This window comes from Malus domestica, chromosome 05, assembly GCF_042453785.1.
Source record: "Malus domestica chromosome 05, GDT2T_hap1".
NCBI lineage: Eukaryota > Viridiplantae > Streptophyta > Magnoliopsida > Rosales > Rosaceae > Malus > Malus domestica.
Genome location: NC_091665.1, coordinates 28,413,795 through 28,427,601, shown reverse-complemented (window position 1 = coordinate 28,427,601; position 13,807 = coordinate 28,413,795). Strand labels below are relative to the sequence as shown.

The 13,807-nt window shown below is 40.2% G+C and overlaps 1 long non-coding RNA gene across 1 annotated transcript; it reads right to left on the bottom strand.

The window, feature by feature from the left end:
- Window positions 1-466: 466 nt before the first annotated feature.
- On the bottom strand, window positions 467-12,844 carry LOC139196483 (uncharacterized). The gene is made up of 4 exons (XR_011581453.1): window positions 12,679-12,844; window positions 12,435-12,594; window positions 12,261-12,329; window positions 467-853 (listed from the first exon to the last, which is right to left on the bottom strand). It is a non-coding gene; the product is annotated as an uncharacterized lncRNA (long non-coding RNA).
- Window positions 12,845-13,807: the final 963 nt, after the last annotated feature.

Here is a 13,807-nt window from a genome sequence, read left to right as displayed (position 1 = left end):
GCTCACAATTTCCTTCCCACTCATACATAACCTCTTTTCTCAACAGTCTCGTCAATGACAAAGCAATGACTAAAAACTCTTTCACAATCATCCAAGATAGCCTGGTAAGTTAAGAAATTCCAAATCTCAATTACGACTCGTGGTTGTTCCAAATTCTCAATTTCTGCTATCTTTTAAGGATTCACTTGAATACCTTAAGCTCTTAGAATGCCACTTGATTCATTTAACTTTAGCCTTTGCTAAACTTAGCATACAACCAACGTTCTCTCAATCTTTGCTTCATCGACTTAATACGTTTACATGCTCTGCTCTGGCTCAGAATATGCCAGAATATCTTCAATGATAATGATATCAATTTATCAAGGCATTATTGGAATACTTCATCCATCAACTCATAAAACAGCATGAGTATCCATATAGCATCACCAAACTTCATAAAGACTATAACGAGTCCAGAAAAACAATCTTAGGAACAACGTTACTCATAATTTTCAATTGATAGTAAACAGACTTCAAGTCAATCTTTGAAAATATACAAGCACCTTTGAACTGATCAAATGAGCGTCAATACACCACAATGGATAACGATTCTCATTCGTTGCCCAATTCCATTATCTATAATCAATGGATAGCCTTAAAATCTATTTTCTTCCTCACCAACGAACTGGGGCTCCCCGTCCCGAAGGAGGGCATGCTGGCCGTCACGTGAGAGTGACGTAACCATTTGCACAGTACGGAAGCTTTAAGATACAATTTATAAGTTGATACACCCGAAGGTGAGTCCTAATTTTGTCCAATCTGTCAGAACACCGTCGAATTCCTCGTAGTCACCACACCTTTGTGATTCCTGAACCTGGAGGGGCGCAAAAACAGAAAACGTGAGTGGGCGAAAATAAAGTTTTTCCAAATCATTTCATAAATCCACAATTATAACCCCTTTTTGGAAAACCTGTATACTTTCCCAGAAAAATAGTATATAGCATATATATCTCAACTGTCTCGATCATCAATCTTATAACAGATTCAATAAAGAATGTACCATGCCAATTTCAACAGTTTAGTATGAATGCATTAACATAATATAATCAGGTAAAAGAAATAATCAATCGGAGGCCCTCTAATAGCCCTGAACGATTGAACCTAGAGCTCAACATCTATCAATCTCACTCTGCCGGAGTCACTCCGCGTGACCTGTCCGGCCTTCTGCACATAAGTCGGAACCACCTAATGTAGTCTGAACGACTCATGGTAATATTCGCTCTAGTGCTTCTCTCATCAATCATCTGTATACAATAACCTAAGGTCACCCACCAGTCATAATCTCACTAACACTCTACGACTGGCCCGTCGTACCCACTCCGCGTGGACTGTACGACCAGCATCTACTTGGATCCAAGGCGAGCGTGCGATGCGGTGAATACTATAAGCACTAAACCATGGTGCAGGATATGAGCTCAATATATCATCATCATCAACATAACAGTAATTAAATACTTACCTGTGCGTCCACAGCACCACCTTACATATATGCATCATACGACAGTTCATAATATTCATAACATTCTATGCATGGCAATCAAATCATATTTCATTTCATTTCACTATACTTTTCATTTAAATTTGATTTCTGGGGAAATCGAGTATATAGGTATATATATAAAAACAAATGCCCACTCACTAAGGTAACCTCTGATCATCCAGATCGATGGAAAGTGACTGGTTTCCCGTAATAATCCATCTAGTCACAATTATAAACAATCAAACTAATGGAATAAAATTAACTGACCCAATACATACTTTATTATTACTGAACATTCTAACATAAAATAACCTACCGGTTTGCTTGCTTAACGAATCCACGAATGAGTTATTAATATTACGGTCTGCAGCCCGCAATACTGATAAATCATCGTTGTCTCGATAAGTAGGCAACCATTCTCAAAGATATAATAATACTATTTTGTCACTCAATGCAAAATACATACACTCGTCTCAACTACATTTATTTACTACTCTCTAGGTAATAACATACATAATAAGAAATATATCAGCCGAAGTCAACTAGAATGACCAATACGGCTGATTCAACTCTTATCTCAATAATACGTCGGCCGGATCCACTCCGCGTGGTCGGTACGGCCGAGCCTATAACTCACCAATTTCTCATGCGTCAGCCAGATCCACCTCTCGTGGCCTGAACGGCTGAACATATAACTCATCAAATCTCTCTGTACCCACGGTCAATCCGACCAAACTACTAAATCCATAACTCTGCTGAATCGACACTATGATATCAAAGAAAACTGTTGGGTACAACTGATTCTAGGGACGATTCACAATTATGTGTCCCCTCTATTCACATAAACACATTCATTAATTTCACACTTCCCAAAGTGTTAATTTTTGTACCTGCATCACAAAGTACATTTCCTTTACTCGAGACACCTTGTCTCAAATATCTGGGATTACCAGTATATCCATCACTTTTACTCTGACCAGCGACATTAAAACTTCAGCTGGAAGAATTAACTCTAGCTTCACTTCTTTCGAAGCTCTGAATCTTTCTATCTCCTTGATATGACGAATCATTAACTTTATCGTCTTCTTTTGATTCCCATTCATTTCTTATTCCTCTTTACTCTCGTTGATCATGCTCTCAGAGTCCTCAAGACTCAACAGCATCTCGTATATTCCTGGTAAGAAGTACAATGGATAGTGGTCACCCAAAATACCACTTCCCTTTTTGCCACCCAGCTTAAAACAACATAACACCTCCACCAAATTAACAACAATATCTGGATGAAACGAGACAAGTCTGAAAACTTTCTATAATATCCCTCGATCATCACCTTCCTTGTCTCATATTTGTAAACTCTTGTTTACTACCATCGATAAATGTCGGAGGGATAAACTTTTCCTTAAACAAGTCCTTAAACAATTTTAAATCGGCTGATTCCTCTGGTGACAACAATTAACAATCCTGTTTCCACCAGGATACAAATTCATACCCAAAACCAGGTAGTCGTCTCGACCCCCTGTCAGAAGGAAGATTCCTTTGACTTGCATAATCCGAAACTTCTTTTTCCAATCCAAAGTCGTGAAGGATGAGGTCGTGTCATTTGAGCAAATGTATGAGAAATCACAGAGTGTGTAGCACCACAATCAATCAAAACTCTAGCAAAATGACCAAGAACATTCAACGTACCCATAATCAAGTCTGGATGGTTCTGAGCATCTTGCAGCGATATGTGGTTAACACGTCCCTGAGCTGGCTGTCGTCCTCCACGACCTCTGCCACTCTGGTTACCTCGTCCCTGATGAGTACGTCCTTGACCTGCCTGGGCAGGCGGCCTAAACGACCCTGCACTACTAGCAGCAACTCCGCTCTGTTGGGGCTGACCCCCCTGATACCACTGAGATCCGCTAGCTGGCATAGACGGATATGAAGTATAACCTCCCTGATCCTGAGAATATCCACTCTGAAAATAAGGATCCTGGGAATAATGATACTGTCCCGGAGCATAAGGAGCAGCATCACCCTGATAGTGATAAGCACCACCACGACCACCTTGGCCATAACTGCCTGAATTAAAGTTCTGTTGAGTCGGTGCTGATGTTGGCATAACAGGTTGCTGGGGCCTCTGCTGATTCTGGGGACAATACATAGCTTTATGTCCTGTCTGACCACATGTAAAGCATGCACCACTGCTTCTCCTACATTCCCCATGATGTCGGAAATTACAACGGCGACATAACGGAGGACCCGAACTACCAGTACCACCAAAGCCTCTCTGACCAGAAAATCTAGGTCCATTACCAAACCTACCACCTCCTCTCCTCGGACCTGTGGCACTAAATCCACCACTGGAAGAACTCGAACTCATTCCATTTTTCTTGAAATTTTGCGTCTGACGAGGTCCTGGAATGGAAACACCTTTACCTTTCTCATTTTTCTTCTGACCATTACCCTTATCCTCATCATCCTCACTGTCCGGAAGATTATCAGAGTCTTCCATCCGGACCAGAATCTCAAAATACTCATGATAATCGGCACAGGGAAGTGCATTGGCAAACGTTCTGTACTTCTTCTTAGATCCCAACTTGAAACGACGAAGCATTTCTGCTTGATTACCCGCTAAATCAGAATCATAACGGGATAAATCAGTAAACTTCCTGTAGTACTCATGTGCGGACATATTTCTCTGCTTCAGACTGGTGAATTCCTGTTTCTTGCGATCTATATATTCCGGAGGAACAAATCTCTTCATAAAATTTTCCTTAAATACCTCCCATTCGGCTGCCCTTTCAGGTGTCATGTGCCTCGACTGATTTATCCACCACGCCGCTGGCTCACGGCCCAAAAACCAGGTGGTGGTCTCCACCCATCTATTAGCTGGCAGGTTTCCCTGACTTTGCATCACTTGAAAGGTCTGCTCAATCCGATCCAACCACTTTTCTGCCCCTTCATAACCTTCATTTCCCTCAAAGGTTTCCAATTTCAGATTATACATCGTCTCTACAGGCGTTCTCTGAGGAGGACGGATATTAGCTTGAAAAGCTTGAGCCATTTCTGCCCCTAACTGAGTTATATCGGGGAAATTAGGCTCAGCAGCACGGCGAGGATCTCTACGAGGCGGCATAATTCTGACAGAAAACATCCAAAAAATCAATAGAAGAACTCATTAGTTATACAGGACTGCAACCTATGCTCTGATACCAAACTGACACCTGAAAGGGCAGCCGAATGGGAGGTATTTAAGGAAAATTTTATGAAGAGATTTGTTCCTCCGGAATATATAGATCGCAAGAAACAGGAATTCACCAGTCTGAAGCAGAGAAATATGTCCGCACATGAGTACTACAGGAAGTTTACTGATTTATCCCGTTATGATTCTGATTTAGCGGGTAATCAAGCAGAAATGCTTCGTCGTTTCAAGTTGGGATCTAAGAAGAAGTACAGAACGTTTGCCAATGCACTTCCCTGTGCCGATTATCATGAGTATTTTGAGATTCTGGTCCGGATGGAAGACTCTGATAATCTTCCGGACAGTGAGGATGATGAGGATAAGGGTAATGGTCAGAAGAAAAATGAGAAAGGTAAAGGTGTTTCCATTCCAGGACCTCGTCAGACGCAAAATTTCAAGAAAAATGGAATGAGTTCGAGTTCTTCCAGTGGTGGATTTAGTGCCACAGGTCCGAGGAGAGGAGGTGGTAGGTTTGGTAATGGACCTAGATTTTCTGGTCAGAGAGGCTTTGGTGGTACTGGTAGTTCGGGTCCTCCGTTATGTCGCCGTTGTAATTTCCGACATCATGGGGAATGTAGGAGAAGCAGTGGTGCATGCTTTACATGTGGTCAGACAGGACATAAAGCTATGTATTGTCCCCAGAATCAGCAGAGGCCCCAGCAACCTGTTATGCCAACATCAGCACCGACTCAACAGAACTTTAATTCAGGCAGTTATGGCCAAGGTGGTCGTGGTGGTGCTTATCACTATCAGGGTGATGCTGCTCCTTATGCTCCGGGACAGTATCATTATTCCCAGGATCCTTATTTTCAGAGTGGATATTCTCAGGATCAGGGAGGTTATACTTCATATCCGTCTATGCCAGCTAGCGGATCTCAGTGGTATCAGGGGGGTCAGCCCCAACAGAGCGGAGTTGCTGCTAGTAGTGCAGGGTCGTTTAGGCCGCCTGCCCAGGCAGGTCAAGGACGTACTCATCAGGGACGAGGTAACCAGAGTGGCAGAGGTCGTGGAGGACGACAGCCAGCTCATGGACGTGTTAACCACATATCGCTGCAAGATGCTCAGAACCATCCAGACTTGATTATGGGTACGTTGAATGTTCTTGGTCATTTTGCTAGAGTTTTGATTGATTGTGGTGCTACACACTCTGTGATTTCTCATACATTTGCTCAAATGACACGACCTCATCCTTCACCTCTAGGGTTTGATTTAGAGTTTGCTATGCCTAGAGGGGATAAATGTTATGTTGATAGTTTTTACTCTGGGTGTCCAGTGATGGTAGATAATGTCATTATGCCTGCTAATCTTATCCCGTTAGACATCGTGGATTTTGATGTGATTTTAGGGGCGGATTGGTTGCATTATAATCGCGCCCATATAGATTGTTACGGGAAATCAGTTACTTTTCTTCATCCTGGACTACCCGAGGTTACATTTGTGGGTGAAAGAAGTGGGGTGAGGCATGGTGTTATTTCAGCCATAAGGGCAAAGAAGTTGTTATCCAAGGGTTGTCAGGGATACTTGGCACATGTGGTGTTGAATGATGTTGATTCCGGTAGTGTGGAGGAAGTCGGAGTAGTCAGACACTATCCTGATGTATTTCCAGATGATTTGCCTGTATTGCCTCCAGATAGAGATGTGGAGTTTTCGATTGATTTGCTTCCAGGTACGAACCCTATCTCTTTGACTCCTTATAGAATGGCACCAGCGGAATTAAGAGAGTTAAAAATTCAATTGCAAGAGTTAATTGATAAAGGTTTCATTCAGCCTAGTTCTTCACCTTGGGGAGCTCCAATGTTGTTTGTAAGAAAGAAGGATGGAACTTTGAGATTGTGTATTGATTACAGGCAATTGAATCGGGTGACGATTAAAAACCGTTATCCCTTGCCTCGTATAGATGATTTGTTTGATCAGCTCAAAGGTGCCTGTGTGTTTTCTAAGATCGATTTGAGGTCTGGGTATTATCAATTAAAGATTAAAGATGAGGATGTTCATAAAACAGCTTTCAGGACTCGTTATGGGCATTATGAGTTTTTGGTGATGCCATTTGGATTAACGAACGCTCCTGCAGCTTTTATGAGATTGATGAATGAAGTATTCCAGGAATATTTAGACAGGTTTGTTATTGTTTTTATTGATGATATCCTGGTATATTCTAAGTCGAAATCAGACCATATTCGACATCTTAACTTGGTGTTAAGGAAATTGAGGGAACACCGGTTATATGCCAAATTTAGTAAATGTCAATTTTGGCTGGATCAAGTGGCATTTTTGGGACATGTGGTATCAGCTCAGGGAATTCAAGTGGATCCTCAAAAGATAGAAGCAGTGGAAAGTTGGGAACAACCTCGAACGGTCACTGAGGTGCGGAGTTTTCTTGGTTTGGCAGGTTATTATAGACGGTTTGTTCAAGACTTTTCTATGATTGCCTTGCCATTAACGAAGTTAACCAGGAAAGATGTTAAGTTTGAATGGGATGGAAGTTGTGAGCAAAGTTTCCAGCAATTGAAATATTGCCTTACTCATGCACCGGTGTTAGTACTTCCTGATGATGATGGTAACTTCGAAATCTACAGTGATGCTTCTTTGAATGGTTTGGGTTGTGTTTTGATGCAGCATAGTAGAGTGATTGCCTATGCTTCTAGGCAGTTGAAGACTCATGAAAGAAACTATCCGACTCACGATCTTGAATTGGCAGCTATTGTGTTTGCTTTGAAGATTTGGAGACATTATCTCTATGGCGAGAAATGTAAGATCTTTACCGATCATAAAAGCCTTCAGTATCTTTTCACTCAGCATGATCTTAATCTTCGTCAGAGAAGATGGTTGGAATTGTTAAGTGATTATGATTGCACGATTGAGTACCATCCGGGTCGTGCAAATGTGGTAGCTGATGCTCTGAGTAGAAAACCTCAAGGGCGACTTAATGCTTTGTATGCCAGTCGTGTTCCTCTTCTGGCAGAGTTGAGATCTACTGGAGTAGAGTTAGAATGGGAAGAGCAAAGTGAAGCTTTTCTTGCCAATTTTCAAGTCAAGCCAATTTTAATTGATCGGGTGCTTGCAGCTCAATCGTTGGATGAAGAAATTCAAGAATTGATCAGTTTAAGAAATGAAGGGAAGAAGAAAGATCTCAGGATCCGAGGATCAGATGGTATGCTTATGCAAGAGAACAGGATGTATGTGCCTAATAATGAGGAACTGAAGAAAGAAATCTTGGATGAAGCACATTGTTCGGCTTATGCTATGCACCCAGGAGGAACTAAAATGTATCATACCATTCGACCATTCTACTATTGGCCGGGTATGAAGAGGGAGATTGCGGAGTATGTAAGTAGGTGTATTGTCTGCCAGCAGGTTAAGGCTGAAAGAAAGAAGCCGTTTGGGAGATTGCAACCACTTCCCGTTCCCCAGTGGAAATGGGAGAATATAACGATGGATTTTGTGTATAAGCTGCCACGTACACAAAATGGTTTTGATGGCATTTGGGTGGTCGTAGATCGACTTACCAAATCAGCACATTTTATTCCAGTAAGGGAGAAGTATCCTTTAAATAAGTTGGCTCAGTTATTCATATCGAATATTGTAAAGTATCATGGTGTCCCAGTGAATATTATTTCTGATCGAGATCTTGGGAACTTCACGAGCACGGGGGTACAAGTTTCAGGTGAGTTCTATTTCAAAAACCCCAGTTTCAAAACACCCCGTGGATTTGCACTGTTCACAAACTTTAATATGGCCGTGTTTTAGGTTAAACAAAGCTCACAGTGAGCTTAAGGAGGTCACGAGGAGGCTCGGAGTGCCTCGTTTGAACAAAATGGACGTCGAGATCGTTGGGTTCGAGTTTGGCCGAATTTGAGGAATTTTAGAAAGGTATGATCTTGTTGTTTTTGGACCTTAAAAACCTTCCAACGTGATAGTACATGTTAAATGCTTCATTTTGGTATAAAATTCGAAGAAAATGGACGAAAAACGAGTGAGAATAGTTAATTAGAAAATTTTCCCAGTTTTCCGGTGACCGGAGTCCGGCGAGAGTCCATCGGAGAAGAAGCAGGAATATTCCGTTAGTTCTAACGGAATATTCCTGACGCCGTTAACGGAATGGTTAGGTTTTAACGGAATATACTAGGATTTGACGGAATATTCCCTAACGCCGTTCACTGTAGCCGTCAGTGTGCATGTCACGTGGCCGCGCGTGGGGGGCGCGTAGGTCCGTGCCACGTCAGGCGCGTGGGGGCGCGTGAGACCTCTAAAAATTATTTTAAAAATATGGGGATGATCCTGAGGTTGTGTAGGTCACGGTGGTATATTCATATACCCAATTTGAGCATCGTATGAAGAATTAATTACCTAGTTTGGTTTAGGTGCGTTAATAGTGCGTTAAATGACGTTTTTAGTTATTTCACTTCTAGGTGGGACTTATAACGAGGACGAGCACATCCAGGGGCGTCAAGGGGGTTACGACCCGGCGACATACCAGTGAGTGGGCATTTGTTTTTATATATATACCTATATACTCGATTTCCCCAGAAATCAAATTTAAATGAAAAGTATAGTGAAATGAAATGAAATATGATTTGATTGCCATGCATAGAATGTTATGAATATTATGAACTGTCGTATGATGCATATATGTAAGGTGGTGCTGTGGACGCACAGGTAAGTATTTAATTACTGTTATGTTGATGATGATGATATATTGAGCTCATATCCTGCACCATGGTTTAGTGCTTATAGTATTCACCGCATCGCACGCTCGCCTTGGATCCAAGTAGATGCTGGTCGTACAGTCCACGCGGAGTGGGTACGACGGGCCAGTCGTAGAGTGTTAGTGAGATTATGACTGGTGGGTGACCTTAGGTTATTGTATACAGATGATTGATGAGAGAAGCACTAGAGCGAATATTACCATGAGTCGTTCAGACTACATTAGGTGGTTCCGACTTATGTGCAGAAGGCCGGACAGGTCACGCGGAGTGACTCCGGCAGAGTGAGATTGATAGATGTTGAGCTCTAGGTTCAATCGTTCAGGGCTATTAGAGGGCCTCCGATTGATTATTTCTTTTACCTGATTATATTATGTTAATGCATTCATACTAAACTGTTGAAATTGGCATGGTACATTCTTTATTGAATCTGTTATAAGATTGATGATCGAGACAGTTGAGATATATATGCTATATACTATTTTTCTGGGAAAGTATACAGGTTTTCCAAAAAGGGGTTATAATTGTGGATTTATGAAATGATTTGGAAAAGCTTTATTTTCGCCCACTCACGTTTTCTGTTTTTCGCCCCTCCAGGTTCTAGTTGATAGTTGAGGCGTTGGTGGCCTACGAGGACTGCTTCGGTGTTCTGACAGACTAAATAAATGTAGGATTTCACCCGAGGGTGTTGTAAAATAGTTATGGTCCTACTTGACTGCACCTAGACGCTTATGCTCTGTTTATGTGTGTTTAGTACACTCTTATGCACATAGAATGCTAGGTTGTAAATAACTGCAATTAGTGGTTTTCGTTGACTCGTATTTTATTATTAAATCGTTTCCGCTTGCGTTATGGTTACGTCACGCTCACGTGACGGCCAGCACGTCCAAGTCACCCGTAGGGTAATTCATCTGATGAGATTCCATTTATCGTGAAACGTATGCAATCACCCTAACATTTGCATCAACATGCCTCCAATACCATTCAAGAAACATCACTAAAATTTATGATTACCACTATTCTCTGGGAATACCAAAATACGTGCATGAGTGAGGAAATACTTCAGTTGTTGAATCCTTTGCTCACAATTTCCTTCCCACTCATACATAACCTCTTTTCTCAACAGTCTCGTCAATGACAAAGCAATGACTAAAAATTCTTTCACAACCATCCAAGATAGCCTGGTAAGTTAAGAAATTCCAAATCTCAATTACGACTCGTGGTTGTTCCAAATTCTCAATTATGCTGCCTTTTAAAAATTCATTTGAATACCTTAAGCAGATATAACCAATCTCAGAATGCCACTTGATTCATCCAACATTCGCATTTGCTAAACTTAGCATACAATCGACATTCTTCCAATCTTTGTTCCACCGACTTAATACGTTTACATGCTCTGCTCTGGCTCAGAATATGCCAGAATATCTTCAATGAAAATGATATCAATTTATCAAGGCATTATTGGAATACTTCATCCATCAACTCATAAAACCGCATGAGTATCCACATAGCATCACAAAACTTCATAAGGACCATAACAAGTCCAGAAAACCATCTTATGATCAACGTCACTTATAATATTCAATTGGTAGTAACCAGATCTCAGTTCAATCTTTGAATCTTCGCAATTACTTCAGAGCTGGTTAAATAAACATCAGTACACTATCATGGATAACGGTTCTCGATCGTTACCAATTCCATTGTCTATAATCAATGAACAATCTCTAAGTCCATTTTCTTTCTCACCAACAAACTGGTGCTCCTCAAAGGTGTTGTACTAGGTTGAATGAAACTTTTATCAACCAATTCTTTCAACTAAATTTCCAATTCCCTTAACTCATCATGAACCAATCTCCAATATAAATTTATACCTGGCAACAAATCAATAATGAACCTCATATCTCTGCCTGAAGACAATCCAGGTATACTTTCAGGGAAGACATCAAGAAAAGTCTAACCCTTTCGACATTATTCACACTACTCCAAACAACATCATTTAGCACCACATGAGCTAAGTATTTTTGACAGCCTTTCAAAACAATCTCTTTGCTTTCACAACATAAATAATGGCTGAACTCACTTCACTTTGCATGCCCACTCATTAAGGTACCCTCTGATCATCCAGATCGATGGAAAGTGACTGGTTTCCCGTAATAATCCATCTAGTCACAATTATAAACAATCAATCTAATGGAATAAAATTAACTGACCCAATACATACTCTATTACTACTAAGCATTCTAACATAAAATAACCTACCGGTTTGCTTGCTTAACGAATCCACGAATGAGTTATTAATATTACGGTCTGCAGCCCGCAATACTGATAAATCATCGTTGTCTCGATAAGTAGGCAACCATTCTCAAAGATATAATAATACTATTTTGTCACTCAATGCAAAATACATACACTCGTCTCAACTACATTTATTTACTACTCTCTAGGTAATAACATACATAATAAGAAATATATCAGCCGAAGTCAACTAGAATGACCAATACGGCTGATTCAACTCTTATCTCAATAATACGTCGGCCGGATCCACTCCGCGTGGTCGGTACGGCCGAGCCTATAACTCACCAATTTCTCATGCGTCAGCCAGATCCACCTCTCGTATTTTTAAAATAATTTTATTTTTATTTTTTTTATTTTTACTGTAGCACCTTCTTCTTCCTTGGGTCGCCGGACTGGTTTTTCCGGCGGCCGTTTTCTGGGCAGTTTTTCAAATTGCCATAACTTTGTCATTTCTCAACGAAATCAAGTGATTCAAAAACGAAAGTTGTAGCCCTTGAAGAGACAAAGAGAATGGTACCTTGCACAACACCTAGTTCGCCGTGGTTTGGCCGGAAACTGCCTCGAAAGCCTCGGAGGTCGCCGGAAACTGGGTATTTTTCAAATGAGTATAACTTCTTCAATACTCAACGAAATTGAGTGAAACAAAAAGGAAAGTTGTATTACTTGACGAGACGAAGAGATTGATACCTACCTCGACTCCTAACTCGCCGGGGATTTGCCGGAAAACGCCTCGAAAGCTCCGGCCAAACTTTGAACTTGTCGATCTCCGTGTTCTTACGTCCAAAAACTTCCAACGAAGCACTCCGAGCTTCCTTGGGACATCCTAAAGCTCACTGTGATCTTGTTTTAAGCTAAAACACCACCATTTAAGAGTTTATGAACAGTGCCATTTCACGGGTACTTTGAAAACTAGGGTTTTCCGAAGTAGAACTTACCTGAAATTGATGTCTACGTGATCGTGGAAGTTCCAGGAGTCCAAATGTGGTCTTATCTTGGACGTTTGTTTATGTTTTAGGTGGTTTTGGGTGAGGTTGAGCGTCGGAGAGGAAGAGAGAGAACTGAAAGTGAGAGAGAGTCGTGAGGGAAGAGAGATAGAGAGACAAGGTACGGGAATTGGGGAAGGTTTTGAGGGATGTGGGGATCCCACGTGTCCAACTCAATCCAAATTGTTAAATTTTCGCCCCTTAGTCCCGTTTAAGGGCATTTTCGTCTTTTCATGTCCTCGGAATTAAAATTCCGGGACGGGCTGTGACATGTACCAATTTTCTTTTCAGTTTTAATTTTTACCCATATATTAATTTCTTTTTGTGCCCATATTTTATAAAGTTTTATTTGTATTTGTACCCATATATTTTTTTTATTTGTACCCATTTTTAATTTTGCTAAATGTACCCATGCTAATTATATGTACCATTCATGTAATTTTTTTTCAAATTTTTAATCTTAAAATGTACTCATTCTTAAATATACCAATTTGTTATATGTAAAATGTACCTTTTTTTTATATAAAATCTATTCAATTTTTTTTCTAATCCATTTTTAAACTTATATGGGTACATTCTTTTTTTTTTTATTCGAGAATGTATCCATGTTAAGTTTAATCGAAGAAATTTACTAATTTTATTAAGCCTAATATCTTTCTTTTTTTTGTTTTTGTGATTTTGAAGAATGTACCCATGTTTTGATACAATAGTTTTTTGGTTAATTTTGATGAATGTACCCATGTTTACACACACATACACAATAGTATATTTATATTTTAATATTTTTAATCCCACAAATTATGGTTTTTTATTTAAAATCTAATTAATATAAACAACTATAAATTTCAATTTTTAATTTTAAAAAATATATAGTAACGTACATAGAAATAAAAAATCACATTAATTTCAGGGACTTGGATCAAAAATTGAAAATCAATAAGGTTTCAGTCAAAGAATATTCGTAGTTAGGGACCGCATCCAAAGTCTCCCTAAAAATTATCTTAATGCATCCCACATATTTCCTCATAATACCCTCACACCCCACATTCTTAATATACACATTACATTTTCTACATGCATC